The sequence below is a fragment of the Canis lupus genome, chromosome 6 (genome assembly GCF_011100685.1).
Source record: "Canis lupus familiaris isolate Mischka breed German Shepherd chromosome 6, alternate assembly UU_Cfam_GSD_1.0, whole genome shotgun sequence".
Classification (NCBI taxonomy): Eukaryota; Metazoa; Chordata; class Mammalia; order Carnivora; family Canidae; genus Canis; species Canis lupus.
Genome location: NC_049227.1, coordinates 54,132,317 through 54,151,459, shown reverse-complemented (window position 1 = coordinate 54,151,459; position 19,143 = coordinate 54,132,317). Strand labels below are relative to the sequence as shown.

Here is a 19,143-nt window from a genome sequence, read left to right as displayed (position 1 = left end):
CAATGTTTGTCCTTTTTCATCTGGTTTATTTCACTCAGCATAATGTCCTCCAGATTTATCCACATTGTTGCACATGACGGGATTTCTGGGTATTCTTTTTTATGGCTGAATAATATTCCGTTATATTTATATAATCACATTTTCTTTATCTATTCATCCACTGACAGACACAGGTTGTTTCCACATATTGGCTATTATGAATAATACTGCAGCAATGAACATGAGGGCATAAATATCTCTTTGAGATACTGATTTCACTCCTTTGGATATATACTCTGAAATGGGATTCTGGAGATATACTGGTTCTTTTTAAAATTTTTTTGAGGAAACTCTATACTGTTTTCCATAGTGGCTATAACAATTTATATTCCCATTGATAGTGTACAAGGGTTCCCTTTTCTCCACATCCTTGCCAATACCTGTTTTCTCTTGTCTTTTTATAATAGCTATCCTAACAGGTGTGAGGTGGTATCTCATTGTGGTTCAGGTTTGTATTTCCCTGATGATTAGTTATGTTGAGCACTTTTTCATGTACCCGTTCACCACTTATATGTCATACTGTATACCATACTGTTATATGCATACATCATTATATACATATATAAATACACACACATATATACATATCATACAGTATATATGCTGTATACATCAAGGTACACCACCAAAATACCCAGAACTCTCTTTGGATGTAGAAATATTGTAATAATCAAGTATCATCCCTTACTAAAGATGTAAGGGCCTCTAGAGTTGTTATGCAGCATATTACACTCCCCTGGAAACCATGGGCTCCAAAAATTCACAAGAATGATTCAAGAAGTCTGATCATATGGCCTGTGTGAGATTAGTCCAGGGCGTTGAGACCCATTCCCAATAAATGTGCAGTGGGACTTTTACATGCCAGTAAGGAAAGAAGAGACAAAGGCAGGCCTGTTTTATAAAATCAAACTTGTTGACGCTTGATTTCTAGGAATTAAGAGGGGATAAGGTATCTATAATCACAGTGATCTTAAGTAATTTGAGAAACTTAAGCCATAAAATATATTTATTGAATTATGAATTCATATAAAGATTGATAAAGTGGAAGCATTTCTTTCCTAAATGATTTTGCTTGTAGAGCTTATCAGCTTCTAATGATAACTAGCTTTACCTGTAAGCTGAAAATTGCATTGCAGAAACCTACAACCCAGTGAGTTAAATGTATTTCATTTAGAACTGTTCAGTGAGCAAGGAAAGACCCAGGGGCATTTAGGAGTCAGAAAACCTGCCTTTCTCCTGGATGTCGTAATTGTAACTACAGTACAAAGAATAAATGATAAATGAGACAATGATAGATGAGTATGGTATGAATTATATTTAGAAACTCAAATATAAACACATCATATTATTTTGTGCCAGGATTTTTTTTTCCAGCCCAGAGAAAGGAGCCTATTCTTACAAAGCAAATTGAAGAAGAAAAATTGAAGACACTAACAAATGAAAAAAAAAAATGCTTGTGGAATTCAAATATGCAAACGATAACTATTCCTTTTGTACACACCGTGGATGGGAGAACAGAGTACATGATCACAGCTGGAATTCACACTGGGATCTTATACAATGTGATATTAGCAGCCACCTTCAGATGGGGCACACCCAGCTGTTCACTTTACAGAGCTTGCCTCCTCCTTTTCCTCTCCTGTCCCCTGCAGTAACCCTTCACACTAGCTTTCCTTGTTTTTTTTTTTTTTTTAAAGGCAGAAATGAAGCTAAAACCTTTTGTGTAAAGAAAAAATGTGATAAAATGGAAGGCAAACCCTAAGCAGTTATTTTTAAAAAAAAAAGATTTTGCTTTAATAATTAGAAATTCTTTCCCTCCAAACTGGTACCACTTCAAAACACTTATTCTGCATTTCAAAGACAGCCATTGTCTTCTGTGCCTGCTGGAGCAGCTGATATGACCCTAATGTTTTAGTGGATGAATAACAGGATAAAAACTTTTGCATTGTTTAATCTCCCCTCTCTTATGCTTGATTTTTGCATTTTGTTTGAATAAATGTATATCTAGTTACGCTATCACAGGAGGAGCATGCTTTGCAAATTTTACAGAAGTATCTCCTATAAAAATACTTCCTCTTCCTAATATTTAATTGATTTGCTAGTATAAGCAACATTGTTTCTTCCCATGTGTAGCGAGGTGGACAATGTCCTCCAGAAAGATATGTCCAGGTCCTAATCTCTGGACTTGTGAATATTATTACTTTATTGGCAAATGATGTGATTGTTTTGAGAGGAAGAGCGTGTCCTGGATTGTGCTCTAAGTGCAATCATATGCATCTTTATAAGAAAGAAACACAGAGAGTTTTGAAGGGTTGGAGGCGATGTGACCACAGAGGCAAAGATTAGAGTAATGTGGCTATAAACCAAGGAACTCCTGAAGCCACTGGTAGCTGGAAGACACAAGGAAGAGATTCTCTGCTAGAATGTTCGGGAAGACTGCAAATCTGCTAACAGGTCGATTTTGGATTTCTGGCTTTCAGAGCTGTTAGTGAATTCATTTCTGTTGTTTTAAGACAACCAGCTTCTAGTAATTTGTAAAAGCAGCCACAGGAAGCTGATACATTTGGATTCCTGAAAATAATGTTATTAGTTAGCTAAAGTTTGTGTCTTTGCCTAGATCCTATAGAAAACAGAGCAGAGGATAAGGATTAAAGTGTGGATGCTTATGTAAAGCATACAAGCAGGGCAAAGAGAAAAGAAAGTGAGGCATGGAAGAATGGAAGCAATGTAATATGATCTGTTACCCTACTGGCTACTGTATGACTGACTGCTAAGAGGAGGATACTTGCCAATCAGCTCAACATTTGGACTTCTCTGAAGAGCTGCAAGGAGGAACCTTGTGGTAGTTCATGGAAAGGTGAAAGGAAGGAACAGGTATCTGCCTGGCTCTATCTCATCTCCTGTTTCCTTTGGTCAAATCACACTGGTAACAGCGTAGTTCTGTGTTGAGTGATCCAGCCCCTCGGTGGTGGCTCAAAAGCCAGATCCCACGGTATGCACTATGGTATTTCACACATGGCCAGGAGTATGCATCGACTTGGCATGTGGGGCACGGAGGCTATGCAGGCTGGGTCTTTAATTTGGAGACATGGTGGCCACATGGGTGGCGGATGACTGTGGTGGCCTGGGTCTGAGAAACGGAGGAAGAAATCTGAGGAGAATACAAGGTTTGTGCCTGGGACTCTCTCTGACACCTGGGGCAAACTGCTAGAACTCGTGATCATTACGGAAAGTGATAGACGCATAGTTGTGATATATTTGACACTTAGACTGAGGTCAGAAGAAGGTATATCTTAGGCTGCTTTCCAGCATGAAAAAGCAAGAAATAAAAATAAAATTATTTGGGGATCTCTGGGTGGCTCGGCGGCTTAACGCCTGCCTTTGGCCCAGGACATGATCCTGCAGTCCCAGGATCTAGTGCCGCGTTGGGCTCCCGGTGCATGGAGCCTGCTTCTCCCTCTGCCTGTGTCTTTCTCTCTGTCTCTCTCTATGTCTATCATGAATAAATAACTAAAATCTAAATAAATAAATAAATAAATAAATAAAATTATTGATGGATAGAGGTTATCACTCAACAAGCACTGTTTTTCCATTTATCTTTTCAATCTCGTTATTGTCATTAAAAGATGGTGGTGTGATGATACATGATGATAGCTCTTTTCCAAAATGTATTATCTATACATATGCGACTTCATCATAAATTTTACTGATATAAGGAATGCATCGCACATATATTACAAATAATAATTACATATACTCTTTACTATAATACTCTATATAGCCAATTGATTCCCACAGAATGCTTTCTTTGATTTTTGCCAACTGTTGTAGAGTGGTTGATCTGTGGTTGATAAATGACTGTAGTTCTGTCATGGAATGTTATTTGATACTTTCATTTATGTCAATGAGTAAGACAAAAATGAAACAATGAAGACATATATCGGAACATCACTCATTCATCAATGGTGAGCGACTTCTTCCCTGAGGGGCATAAGAGCTTACAAGTACTAGAAAAATACTTCCTCAAGTCTTTGTTCAATTCACAGCATATGGCTATAGACATGACACACATTTAAGTTTGATCTTCATTATTAACATTTTCTCCATCATTGTCTTCAGTCTAGTCTATTAACACAGCAATGAATCAAGCCATGATTTGTAGCGTTTGCCAGTTATAGCGGTGTAAACACTCTCATCATGGCTGATTTCAAGCTATCAATATGATGCCACTGAAGGCAGAGTTGTCAGCACACTATTATGTGGCATTTCCACTACAGAGATGCAATAAACGTACGTAAACTCAAGAGCAGAGACTACGGTAAAATGCATAAAATAATTAGGAAGTGATGGGTTCTGGGTATTTATGAACATCTTAATAAAATTTATCTATTTCTAAGTTTTACATATGATTTGTATAATTTAGTTTTTAATATTGTCTGTGCTTAAAAAAAGCTTGCAAAATTCAAAAAAAATTCACTGTTGGCTCTAACTGAGTGAGCTGGTTCTAAGTAGACTACTGGAGATACCACTGAATTAAAGGAAAACTGCTAATGGCACCTCCCTGGGTGGTTGTGAGAATTAGTAAAGATATTTTAAACGAAAATATTTTGACACATAGAAAGGTGCTAAATAAATGCAATATATTCTTACTGAGAATAATTATCAAAGGCCCAATTCAAGTATGTTAAGAAGTAAATATTTGGTTTTGGCTCTTCAGGGAAAGAAGTATGGATCAAATTGAAACAAAAATTTGAACTCTACTCACTCCATCCACACAGAGAAAATTCAATACCTAGAATTTCCCATATTTACTGAAAAATAGAACATTAGATATTTTCAACTTTCTTGAAAGTAATTGTTACTTTTTGTTCGGCTGAGTTTATTAAAAGTAGTCATTTATTATAGATTGGACAGGAAAGGGTGGGAAGATAAAATCACAGATTTAGTTTTGGTGACCTAAGTATGAACTGCTCAGTTGTATCATCTTTTTGTTTACTTTTTAGTATCTATTTTTTATTATTTTGATTAACGCTTGTAATAACCACTCATATTTCTATATCCTTCTCATATATTAAACACCTTATTTACATAATAGGTACTGGTTAAACAGTTATTAAGTATATATGCTATTTCAATTAGGAATCATAATAACTTTGGTGGAATAGACAGAGAGTGTGCACATTCTTAACAGCTGAGAAAAACACTGATAGTAGTTAAGTGATTTTTCTCCAAAGTCAGAACAGAACTTAAAAAGAACTGACCACCTGTCTCCCAATCCTGTAATTCTAATAGCTTCCATGTTAAGATTGAAATTTAGTGTTGCAGTAAGGTAGATTGTGTTGAATTGCAGAGACCTTTTAATGCCAACATGAAAATTTTATTAACTTTAGTTAGATTATCTTTCTGATTAGAAAAACCATACCATAGGCCCTGGTTTAAAAATATGTATACACACATACACACACACACATATACACACACATATACATACTTAGGAGAAAAGCATTAACAACAACAACAATCACAAATCAGCTTCTTTACCCAAATACCTCTGCATAATCCATAATGAAGATTTGAATGTCTTTCCTTTCACACACAATACATACACTCAAATATGCATATCCATATTATATGATTGGCATTGCTGTACTTATTATTTATATACCACCTTTTATATAATCAGTATAAAACAAATATTTTATGCTTCCATATATGCTTCAAAAGCACTGCTTATATACTTACATAATTCATTGTGTAACAGTAACATAAATTAATTTAGCTGGACATGAGGTTATTTCCAATGTTTCATTATTATAAGTAATAACAATGAAAATCTCTACTAAATATTTGTCAAAACATTTGATTATTTCCTCATACTATTTCTGGGAAAGAGATTTTAAGTCCACAGGGCAGGAAGTTTTAGAGGACTATTGATACCTATTTCCAATTTTTTTTTTTCTGAAAGCATGAACCAAATTGCTCTCCCCAACAGTCCTATATAGAAACGTGTATTTCCTGCATTCTTGCCAACACTGAACATTAATTTTTTAAATTTTGCTATTTGATAGTTAAAAGATAGACCCTGGATTTTGATTTGATATTCTTTGATTACTAATAAGCTTGATTTTTATATGATTATTTGTTCTTTCTATGTCTTTTCCAGTTATTATTTCATTACCTCGGTCCATTTTATTTCTTTCAAGGGGCTATTGAGATATTTCCATTTTTCTCCCCTATTCTGAGACCTATAGAAAAATTTTGAGCAAGGAGGTGATATACGATCAGATCTGTTTTCTCTTTCGACTGAACAGTGTAAAACATTTTGAACAAAACATATGGGGATAGATTTAAGCATATTTACATAGTACTAATCTCACATGTACTGCATTTCTCCCTTTTTAAAATTAAATTAAATTAAATTTTTTAAGCTGCCAAGTGGCACAGACTGGCAATATACATACTCCTTAAGTTACACAACAGTCAAGCAGCTAAAGTCACGATTTATGTATGTGTGCCCAATTAGAAAAGAGGCTAGTGCCAAGATAATCACAAATTTGCCATAAACTAAAGTTTATTACCATTACACACGAAGAGATATTGGAAGAACTTCTTTTATTTGTTCCAGTTGTCCTGAAAAAAGAAAAAGATTATGTGAAACACAATTCAGATAAAGGTACAGGTGACATTTATTGGGTGTTGGCTAGGCATGTAGGCACTTCGAAATGTTTCACATGTATTAATTTAATTTTAAATTAAGTTAAACAAATGAATTTAATCTTTACAACAACCTAAGATAGCCCTTATCTTCAACCCCATTTTATGGATTTGGAAACTGAGGCACACATTCAGGTGACTTTCACGGGATGACTAAGTATGAAATTTGATCCCAGACAGTCAGGCCCAGGAGGTTATGTGTGTCACCGTCCCTGTTAGAAGTGGAAGAAATGTTTCAATTACATGTAACTACATTTACTTAACATCTGCAGTATACTAACCATTTGTTTAATACATAGTGTATTTGATATATGGGGATAAAAAAATAAGATATGGTTCCTGACTCCTAAAGTGCACAGGTAAATGAAGACACATGAGCATAGAGAGTGATAACTACTGAAAAAAGAAGAGTTCTGTGGAAGCACAAGGAAGTGTACTTAGCTCTGTCTCTGGGGATGAAACCTGAGCTGAGGCTTGAAGAATCAGGAGAGGTTACTAGGTGAGGAAGGAGGGATGAACTGTCTGGGGGAAATGGAACACTTCAAGCAAAAACACAGAGGCATAAAATAGTTGTAGCTACTCCTTTGAGGGTTTGGTGGAACTATGACATGTTTGGTATTATTGGTACGTGAAATACCAGGTGTCCAGTGCTAGGAAATGAGCCCATGGAGGTAGGTAACTAACAAATACATAGTCAGCACCTCTCATGAGTTAGCTTTCTGCTGAAAACTGAAAATATTACCAAACAAATCAGAAACGTTCTCTGCATGAAAGCAGAATGTATCAATCCTACAAATAAATAAGAAATGAACAAAATATAGGTTGTGGAAGATACTGTGAATGAAGCAAACAGGGAAATAGGGTGTTGGAGAGCGAATAACTGGGAATGTGTTTTAAGTGGGATGTTCAGGGAAAGACTAGGAACCAGTCATGTGAAGATTAGGAGAACTTTCCAGGTAGAAGGAAAAGCAAGTATCAAAGCCCTGAGTTAGGAAGGAACTCCATATGTTTTAGAAAATGAACACAAGCCCAAGAGACTGCATCATACTGAGCAAGAAGGAAGATGGCAGATGTTAAGTTTGAGAAGTAGGCAAAGCCGAATCTTGCAGCCTCTGTAGTTCACGGTCGGAAGACTGTATTTTGTCTGATGTGCAATAGAAAGTTATTAATAGGCTTTTAAGTCATGGCCATGGCTTTGTCTCATTTCTCACTCAGACTGTTGTGGGGAGAATGGTTGAAGCAGGACACAAGAAGAAGCTGCTAGATCCTCAAGGAGTTTCTGATTAGTGGTGCAGCTGAGAGATAAGGAGGGATCGGAAGTCACTGTAAGGACCTTGGGCTTTCTCTTAGAAGTGAGAGAGTGTTGAAGGGTATTTTTGAAGAGTATTTTTGCTGGGGAGTCATGTGGTGAAATTTGGGGTTTAGATGTATCACTTTAGTTAGGTTATAGAAAACAGGGAAAGAAAATCACTTGTCAGGAAATTTTTTTCAATATGTGTGTAGGAGTAACTACAAGTCTCTATGTGTGAATATAAATATGTATATTCTTTTCTCAAATGTAAATTCTTCCTGGAAATACAGAGGACTCTCAAAAGACATTATGAACTGTTTGATCCTTTGACTTTTTTCTCTTTCCTGAGGGTGTGGGGCTCCATGGCATACTTCCAAAATAGATTTTCGATCATCTCTGAGCAGATTATCTAGACTTCTACCTCAGAGAGGAGCTGATGTTATTCCATAGGAGGAAAACCAGTGAAAGAAGATGTTAATACATTTGTTCCCTGAGTAGTGGACAATTGGCGATGATCCTCCCTCTCATGGCTCATGAGGCCCTTGACAGTTGTCACCATTATCTTTCATTTGGTGATGGGATTCCTAGAAGTGCCCTATTACCTTGCATCCCTGACCTGGACCCCTGGTTAGAGGGCCCCACATGTTCAACTTGTCAGATCATTCCTTGCAGGTAGCATGAATGCTGTAGAGTTTTTCACAATAAAGTACTGTTTCCCAGGAATTCTGAGCATCCGTTTGCCTGCTTCTCTTTCAGATTCAGCTTATAATTCTGGAAGCACTCATAGAAGATGGTGTTGTGTTCACCACAGTTGTATACAGCAATAGAGGAACATTACTCTTAAATTTGTTATCTATAGACAGGTGTAGCATGCATGCAGCATGACACATGTTTTGTATTGACAAATAGATGGACATGAAACCAGAGTTGTCAATAGTTTCATTTTGTGAAAATATTTAATAAGATTTATTATTAAAATCTAAAATTATTTTTAAAGTTAAAATTATTAATTTTAATTAAAATGGTAATTTGAATAACATTTAGCGTTAAATACATTTCATGAGAATATTTTTTAAAATCAAATAAAATTTGCAACTTTAAATATTTTGAGTTACAATTTAATGTTTCCTAATAATGATTTTAATTTTAATAAATAAAATTTTTAAAGATTTTATATATTTATTTGACACAGAGAAAGAGAAAGAGAGCAAAAGCAGGGGAAGCAGCAGAGGGCAAGAGAGAAAGCAGGCTACTCATGGAGCAGGTGGCCTGATGCGGGGCTCAATCCCAGGACCCTAAGATCATGACCTGAGCTGAAGGCAGATGCTTAACCAACTGAGCCACCCAGACACCCCTAATAAATGATTTTTAATATTTTAAAAAGAAATAATTTAGAAACATTTGCTAATAATTTTTTCAGTCTGCATTTTTGATGAAAATACATTTCATTTTTTAAACTTAGAGTACAGTTGCATTTAATTTTTTACTTTTTAAGTTATTAATGGAATGAATGCAAATATGTAAAAATCTTGTTCACGACATTGTGAATTTGCTGAATTGAAAGCGTAAATGTCATGAAAGATATATAAAGTAATTTATTGTCTTTATTTTTTTGCTATTGTTTCTATTTTTATTTTGCCTCTTCCCCAGAAATATTCGACAATAATTAAAGCTAGTTGCCTTTACTATTTTGCCAACTTTTAGCTATAAAAAAAACCCCATAGCTTTACACATATATTTCTATTTTATTGTCATGAAGATATGTTTTCAGGGTAGGAAATAGAATTGCGTATTTCAATCTTTTAAGCTTGATTTATAATTTTTAAATATTTAGACATATGATATAGGGGCCTCCATCTGTATCCTTGTCCTAGACCCTGCAAATGTTGGAGGAGGGTCTGTTGATCCCCGCACAATCTCTCCTGTGTAAAGTCTTCACAGCTGCCTGCCCACCCCGTTTCCCTCTGCTTGGCTCACTCTCTCCTCATCCTTCCAGACTCAGCCCCAAGGTCAGTATTCTGTGATCCCTCTATCTATACTTAATCACTCCCTCTCAAGGTTCCCACTGCACTTTCCATGTTTTCTTATGATTATGCATTTACATGGATGGGCCGTCTCTTCTACTGCAAACTCATTGAGGCCAGGGATTCCTTAGTCATCTCAGTATTATTAATGTTTGCCACAGAGCCTGGCCTGTAGCCTGTGCCCTCTCTGTTTGATGAGAAAACACTCGCTCCCACTCTCCATGTGCAGAGCAGTGCTTGTGTCCACATACTGCATTTTCTTGTGTGTGATGGGACATAGAGAGGCACATGCCCAAATACACGTACTCTGACAACAGATACAGAGTTCTTGGAGTCTGCTTCCCAAATCGAACAATATGTTGTGCTATATAGATTTTTTAAATTATGATCTTATTTCCTTTGTAGGGCAAATTCAAACTTGCCTCTTCCTGCTTTTAGAATGGCAGATATAAAGTTGGCATTATCATCTGTTCTTAAAGTTGAAAGTACTTGCCTTCATTTTTTGCTACTTTTGCTATTAACAGCTTACACTTACTTTTGTTGCAACTTAGCTCGTTAACACTATACAATAAAAATTTAAATTTAAAAAAATTTTTATTTTAAATTTAAATTTTGCAGTGTTGGTTAGATTTAATTCAAAGACATTTATTAAGAAAGAGTCTTTAAATGTGAATATTTCAGGACTTTTCTCTATACCAATGAACACCAAGACCAAACCTACCTTGCTTCCCTGTGTTAAACAATTCTTTGACCAAGCTTACTTTCCTATTCCCATGCCAAACAATACTGGAGCCAGGCAAAAATAATTTAACTACTTGCTCCAGGAAATACCTGCTCCTGGAAGATAAGACTTGAACCAACTAAAAGAGATTACTTATCAAGACTAGCAGCTTGCTCATCAGGGCCTGTTTCAAAACTCTTACCTCACTGTACCCACCAATCCAAATCTATTATATCATAAAATCTGCAGAATCCCAACTAATATGCCTCCTTGCAAGACTTCCCTTAAAATCACCTCATAAACCTTATAAATATCCTTCTCTGACACCCTCCTTCTTAGTGTAGACTAAGACTCTATCAAGGAGACGGTCATTACTGAGATACACCTAATAAGTTTAGCTCTGTTTCATCAACAGGTTTTTCAGGCCATCTTTTGGGGATTCAACAGTAAAAATATATACAAAATATGGCATCTCAAGATTCCAGAATTGAAATAGCATACTTCTAGGAGACTCCCTTTAAGCTTCGTGTCTAGGGTCTCTCTGTGATGGGTGCTATGTTCCACAGTGGGCCAGAGCTGTGATTCATTTATTTTCATCTTCCAAATGTCTACTAGGAATAAGAAGTCCTTGTTTAGGAATCCTTTGCTCCTCTGATCAGATTGAAAACTCTTTTCCTTGGAAAAAAAAAGATATCTTGTGACTAAAAAATACTACTGTGTGTCTCTCTGTCCTCAACACTTTCTTTTGCAAGTATGTTAAGATGATCAAAGGAAGAAGGTGGGTGTAGGCCTGATATGTCCATCTCTGGAGAAGTTCACACCAGGCTCCTTATAAGACAAAATTTACCTTGGGTTATCTGTGAAAGTCTCATGAGATCCTTTTTTTTCTCATGAGATCTTGACTCAGCCTTGGTCTTGACTTATTCATGAGAATCTGGTTCAGGGTAGATTCTTTATTCCAAACCTTCTATCTACATTTGAGATGGCTAATGAATAGGTTAGGGACTATAGTAGACTGAATGACTGTGTCACCTCAAAATTCATAGGTTGAAATCCTAAACCCAATATGACTGTATTTGGAGATAAAAGCCTTTTTGGAAATAGTTAGGGTTAAATGAGGTCACAGGGTAGATCCCTGATCCAACTGGATTAGTGTCCTTATATGAAGAGACAGGAGACAATTTGTTCTCTCTATCTCTCTCTCTGCCATGTGAGGACACAGTAAGAAGGTGGTCATCTGCAAATGAGGAGAGCTCTCACCAGGAATCAGATTGGATGGTGCCTTGATCTTGGACTTACTAGCCCCCAGAACTGTGAGAAAATAAATTTTTGTTGTTTAAGCCACAAAGCCTATGATATTTTGTTATGGCAGCCTGAGATGATTAATACAGGAGCCTAAAATACAAAGTGCACAAGCAACATATTCAGAAGATCAATGTTTTCATGATGGTGTCTCAGTCCCATTCCATGTCCCCTTGCAGTCAGAGAGACCTGAGAATGACAGGCTCAAGGGACTTCTGGAGAGAATGTTGTGCCAAATCAAGGTCTTTGAGCTCTTGGATCTTGGCAGAACTTTTGGAATTTTTTTTTCTAATTTTTTTATTTTCACTATAATTCATTTATTTATCCATTTCAGTAGCATAGTTTTGCCAAGGATAATTTAGAATTACAGTGGTTACTTTGGCCAAATTTCGCTTGAAAAAATTATTCATTTGAGAAGCACTTTACAAGGAAAATGGTCTTTATTTTTCATTAGCGTACAGAACCTTCCAAAAGAAATCCAGTTTCCAAAATTAATGCTTTCAAAAGATTCTTTAGACAGTCAAATGGGAAGTATAAAGAATTTGAAATCATCTCTCTTAGATTCTTCTAAACTGTAATTTGAATATAACAGCCTTGATTCCTTTAGTCCTCCTCCTCTTTCTTAGGATCCTATATTACCCATATTACTACCTTTCTTTCTGACTCATCTCCTTTCCCTTCTAGTCAACAAGAAACTCCCAAGTCTCAAATGTTGCTTAATGTTAAACCCACTTCAGAAGAGATCGAGTTATTTCATGGTAAGATGTGAAACCCTGGTCTTTGAATTGGGAGCCATTTTTAAGCACTTTCTAAAACCTACACTCACAGAAATTTACAAAAGAATTGAGAGTTGTTCGAAAAACAGATTATTTGGGAATCTCAGATTGAAATCAGTTGGCTCATATATTAGTAGGAATCTCAGATGCCAAAAATTGGATGAAAAAGAGTGGAAAGTCAGATTCTGAGAATAACCTAATAGACCCTGACTTGCAGAGATTAGAAAGCTACAGATGTTGAGCAAGAGCTGTAAGAGGCCATCCTCAAAGTCTGTTCTGTGAAAATAGATTGCACTGTAATCTTGTCCTGCAAGCTAAGAAAGGATGAGTCTATCAGTGACTTCAGGAATAGGATCTTTAACCCTTTAGACAGCACTCAAGAATAGATCCTGAAGCAGATGTGACCCCCAGCTCACTTTCTTTGAAAGCTTCCAGGCAGAACCATGGGATTTAACATGAAAGCAAAAACAGGAATGAGAAACAGCTCTGTTGCCACATCTTCAACTATACAATACAAATCCTGATGTAGCCTTAAAACAAAATCAGAATAAAGTCTAGAATAAATTAGTGGTCTTCCAGATAAAGCAATTGGATGCTCTCACCCTAATCAAAGAATGTGCGTAGAGTTCATCGATAAAGACACTCATAGGCAATAGAAGCAGAAAGAACAATGAAAATTATTTAAATTACGCTAGTGAAGAAACTATAGAAAAAATTAAAATGGGTGGGCATGACAATGTTCCCAAAGGGAAATCTCATGTTCATTTTCCCATTTTTTTCTCTCAAAATCACATGGTGAAATTTCTGCAAATATTAAAGGACAGTCTGTCAAATTGTTTGTTCATACCACAGACTGCCACCATCACCCAACATTTCTCTTAGGACTAAGAAACTAATAATCTCTAGATGTTTCTACATCTCAGTCTATAACCATCACCTTTGACTTTTAACCAAAGAACATTTTTTTTCCTCCTTTGTAATATCACACCTGTGAACTTAGTAAGGAGGGGTCTAGTGGGAAAATGGAATTCTTAGATTAAAGGTTCTACTGTTCACCTCTTTCATGAAATCTTGAGGAACATCTTACTTATAAGCAGATAATAGATAACTTGAATATTAATATATTGGAGTTTATGTGTTTTAAGTAAAGTCCTAATTGAAAATCTTCTCAAGATATAGGACTACTTGTGGTAAAAGTAAATTTAAAAATATATAAATATTTGCTGTCCTTAATATATATATATATATATATATAAATTCTTCTTGTGCAGGCAAAATTATTGGTGCCAAACTCATCAGATCAGATTGACCCATACAAAAAGCTCTATCCAAGCTTGCACAATCCTGTTTAAAACGCGAAACTAAGCAAGAATAAATCAGTGGTTGAAAGACTACTAGGGAAAAGACTCATCATACTTAGTATCAACCTTTGTAACTCTCCTAAACTTCCAGATATTAAACCCAATGGGAAAGGATGCAGACTTGTTCAGAACTTCAAGACATAAATAAAGTAATCCTTCCCTCTTTTATTCCTTGTGGTATCAAATACATCTATTTATTTTGTCTTTGGTATCCCTTCAGGCTTTTTTTTTTTTTTTTTTTTTTTTTTTTGACAGTTGTAGATTTGCGTTTTGCTTTTTTGGATTGTCTTTAGCTCAAGATAGTTAGTACCTGTTTGCCTCTTCCTGGAAAGTCAAAAATATACCTAGGCCTTTCAATTTCTGGTAAAGATGAAGTAGCCCCACTCCTGCTAGGTCCTCCTTCCTACTAAAAATCTGTGAACATTACAAAACAAACAAATGTAGAAAGACTAAAAGGTGGAAAGAAGGTAGACCGTTTAGGTATATCTCTACATGAGGAAGGATGCGGTGGCTTGTCACCTGGGTTTCCATATTGCCTCCTGTAGATCTCACACGGGAAGTTGCAAAAGCCCCCAACCCAGAACCATTAACAGACACAGACAAAACAATTAAAAAAAAAAAAAAAAAAAAAAAGATCATTGCCCCTAACCCAAGTTTCAGGAAAAAGGCAGCCTAACAATGAAAGAACCTTTTTGGCAATTCCTGCCCTCTACCGGGCCACTGACCGACACAAATTAACATTCTTCACTGCAGTTCCAGCAGGACTGAGCAGACAGCTGATCTTCCATGCCACCCTCCAACCCTGGGGAAAGAAGTGATATTCAGATTCCCCTGGGTGAAGTATGAGCAGACCAAGGGGAAGCTAATCTATCCCCTTCGCAGTGGAAGTAAATGATGGCCCTCCAACTCTCCTGCTGGGGTGGTATCAAAGGGGCTGAGGGGATGACTGTCTGACAGAGGTAGGCAACACTCTATTTCCCCTCTAGGCAGTGCCCTCGGGTCCAGGGGCAAGCTGAGATCAAGTGAGAAGATGCAAGACGGCTAGTCACCATTATGTTTCACCATCCATCTCCAGCATCATCAGGGCCCAGCCAGGAGCTGAGCCTCCACCCACTCCTGGCATCCAGGAGACCAAGCAAGGTGCTGTGAATGGGGGCTAATCCCCACAGCATTCCACTTTCATTCCACCTCTGGTGTTAGTGGGTCCTGCTGGGGCCCTAAATGTCTACACCCACCTGGAGGCAATGCAACTCAACAAGGCAGAGTAAAGCAGGGCTAATCAGCACTCTGGTTCCCTGTCCTATCCCAGTGCCTGCAGGTCCCAGGCACTCCTCCACCCCCATGTGGCATCAGAGGCTGATGGAGGCCGCACACATGAAGTGGGGGTCAGTTCTCCGCCTCATCACCCTGTGTGGAGCTGAGTATCCATGGCCACCCTGATCAAGACAAAGTCAGATGATAGGAGGTGAGGCTAGCTGGCATCCATGGGTATGGTTTTGTGCCAGAAACTTTTAGAGTGGCTTATTAAGTAACAATAGATAATGGAAATAGAATTTGGATGCTGGAAGCAGGGTGCAGCTATACTAAATTGTAAACTATGAGACATTGATTTTGTGAGTAGGTATCAGGCAAAAGCCTGGCAACTCAAGAAGGCTGCCAGTGGGGGCAGGAAGGCATGAAGACATTGGTAGAAACTGTCACTTGCAGTAGCAAAGAAAGTAGGAAATATCCCTGATGAACTAACTCCATGGCAGTGGTAAGGAGATTTCTAAGCAGTGTTGGAGGTACTGTGTGTCTTCTTCTAGCTGCTTTTAATAAACCATGAGAGGAGAGAAATGAAGAAGTACTCAATTTTCAAGTAAGATTTAGAGAAAATCTGGCGGCTGCAGATACTCTTTACAGCCAGCAGGTTCTCAAAGTCAGAAATAGCCTATGGCAAAGATACATTTCAGGGTGCCATCAGGAAAAAAGAAAGCCAAGAATATGACTAACAAAACCCCTTGTTAAGACCTCAGAAATATTTAAGCCCGAACATCAAAGACCCTTTACACTAGACAAAATGGCTTCCAAGGGTCTTAATTGTAGGCCTTGCACATCTTCTCCGTTAAATCATAGGATTTCTAGGCATCTCAAGGGCATTGTTCCATAGCTTCAAAAAAGATCCAGGGAGAAAAGGGCCTATTCTGCAAAGATTTGAAGGTGTACTTTTGTCTAATGGTGTGGATTATAAATGGAAATGTAAGAAACCGACAAAGTGGTTGGGCCTAAGGTCACCTGGAGAGCTTGTGTGTGCCAGCCTGGCACCCTGCCCCCGCCCCAGTCACCAGCCCCTCCGCCGTCTCCAAAGACCACATCATCCACACCATCTCCATGCCTTGTGGCTGACTGTCAGAGGCTCAGTGGACACACCCTAGTGCTCCTCAAAGGGGTACAGGCTCCCTGCTTTTATTATTAAAAAAACCCAAAAGGTAATAAACACTCAGCTCTCTGTTTGTGTGCAGTGACTGACTCTCATTTAGCTTGATTTACCCAATTTATTCATATCAATTAATTGGATAATGAGTCACCAGCAATCTTTAGGTTTTGCAGAACCATTATCCTCATTTCCTAATTTACTTCAAGGGAAATGATGTATGTAAACATTTTCTGAAATATTAGGAGAGTATATCCATTTTTCAACACACATAAATTATTACTTTTTTTCACTTCAATTCCCATCTCAAAATATGCAAAAGTGTTTTGTAAAATCCTTTTAGGACTGTTGTCTATTTATAGCTCCCCTTCCGCCATCCTTTTAACACTGTTTTGATGTGCTCTTTCTAAAATGCAAATCTGATTCCCTCATCTTCACTTCCTGGCTTAAAAGCCTTCATGGCTTCCCATTACCTTCAGGATAAGGATCCTAAATGTCCTCCCTGCTCTGTGTTCTGCCCAGGTCCGTCCATCACTTAATATCCAATTCCAAACTTCTGGCATTTTTCTGAACTGCATTTTCTCTCCTGTCTTTCTTTTACAAAAGTAGCTTCCATTGTTTGGATGGCTTTTCACGGTGTTTCTGGCACAGTCTTTGCTTGAGCCCAACTTCTTAGAAGGAATTCCTGATACCTCTTCTTTCTACCTTCTACCTAGGTATCCCTCTTCTGAATTGACACACAATGTGGCTCTCATTTTTCCCAACTGTCCCAATTTACAGGGAGTGCTTTGAGGACAGGACCTGCCTTTCATTTGTAAATGCTCAGAACTCCAACTATTGCCTGGCATCTAAGGGGGCTCTCAGCTTCTTTTCTGAATGAGCAGAATGAAGGTATGAACACTTGATGGGATGAGCACTGGGTGTTATTCTATATGTTGGTAAATTGAACACCAATAAAAAATGAATTAAAAAAAAGTGTAGATTTTCACAAGTGACATCTTGTGAAAGGACAGGAGGTCCTCATTCATCTTTTAGAGAGGGGAGGGAACTGTCTGTTTCCTTACTTTTGGAGAAATCTTCAGGCATCAAACTTCAGATATTTCCAAGGAAGGGTTTTTTAGGAAGACATATCCTATTGGAGCCTAGAAAGCTGCAAGAGGTGATAGGGCTGCCAGAGAAAGGTCATCTTTTCAGGAGATCATATGGGATCACCACTGCTCCTGGTAGAGAGGCATGAAATGATTGTTTCTTTGACTCCTTTTCAGTGAAAATTTATTAATTTAACATAGAATTTTTGAGCACTGACTATGTGCCTGGTGCTGGGGATTCAATCATGAATAAGATGTTTGATCTATTCTCACCAAATTAAAGTGGATCATAGGAGAAAAACACACAAAAAAAATTGCAAACAAATGACCACTAAATTCCAGTCATTTGAGATAAAGGCCATGAAACAATTAGCTACATTTGTTCATTCAAGGAAATGTTTGATGCAATTTAACTTCATCTGTGGAGGCAGTAAAAGCTTCCCCAAGAAGTCTGAGGGTTTAGAATAGTGGGTGGGCAAAATGAATTCAGGAACAGCATGCACAGAAGCCTTGCAAAACAGAAGAATGGAAAGAAGGCTATTATCAACAGACTGTGGTAAGCAAGGAAAAGTAGCCCTAGATCAGATTGGAGAGGGAGGCATGGGTTGAACTGACCCCTGCCTTTAACCACTCCATGAACAAATTCTGGTCTTTTGAACTTTCGTTGCCTTTGCGACAGTCTTACAAATTTAATCCACAGAGGAAATAGAAAGGCTCTGAAGATTTCTGATAGTTAAGTTTGAAGTTCACATTTATGCTCATGCCGAAGTATCATTCTGGCTATTGTGAGAATAGTTTGGAATGGAGCAGCAGGAGGTGTGGGCAAGTCATGAGAGAGAAAATTTATCTAGGCAAACCAGTGAACATCTCTGTGATTGCCCTTGGCAAACAATGGCAAACTTTCTGTCCTGGATCCTCAGCGGTTTTCTATGTAGTTCTTACACTAGAGGTAATTCAGTAGCTGAATGCCAAGTAACAGAGCCAGTGGGGGAAGTGGATACATGTTAGAGCTGGGTTTCTTGGTGCCCAAGGCTACATTCTTCACCTGCTAGGCCTTGGTATCATTTACAAGACAGGATATCATAGGAAGAAGGGCAATGTCAGTGAGCCAACTCAATCACCCATGAACAGCCATTTGGAGATTCCTGAGTTGATGGTATCTACATAGAAAAAAGTGTTAATAATCAAGTCAAATTCTACCTTGAACAATTAGATTTTGAGAAAGGGAAACCAAAGAGATGCCATGAAAGAAAAAACTTGGGGATTTTTTTCTTTTGCTTCTTTCCTTGCATTTTTTTTTTTTTTTTCCGAGAGAGCGAGAGAGTATATGTGGGGGGCAGGGAGAGAGAGAATCTTAAGCTGGCTCCATGCTCAGGGCAGAGCCCAATGCTGGGCTTGATTTCATGACCCTGAG

General features: G+C 37.6%; 1 long non-coding RNA gene across 1 annotated transcript in view; it reads right to left on the bottom strand.

Annotated features, from left to right (window-relative positions):
- The window catches only part of LOC111096377, a 352,626-nt gene that overhangs the window by 17,849 nt on the left and 315,634 nt on the right, over positions 1-19,143 (bottom strand). The window contains exon 8 of the long non-coding RNA XR_005361180.1: positions 6,618-6,669. This is a non-coding gene — a long non-coding RNA (uncharacterized LOC111096377). The remainder of the gene's footprint in view (positions 1-6,617; positions 6,670-19,143) is intronic.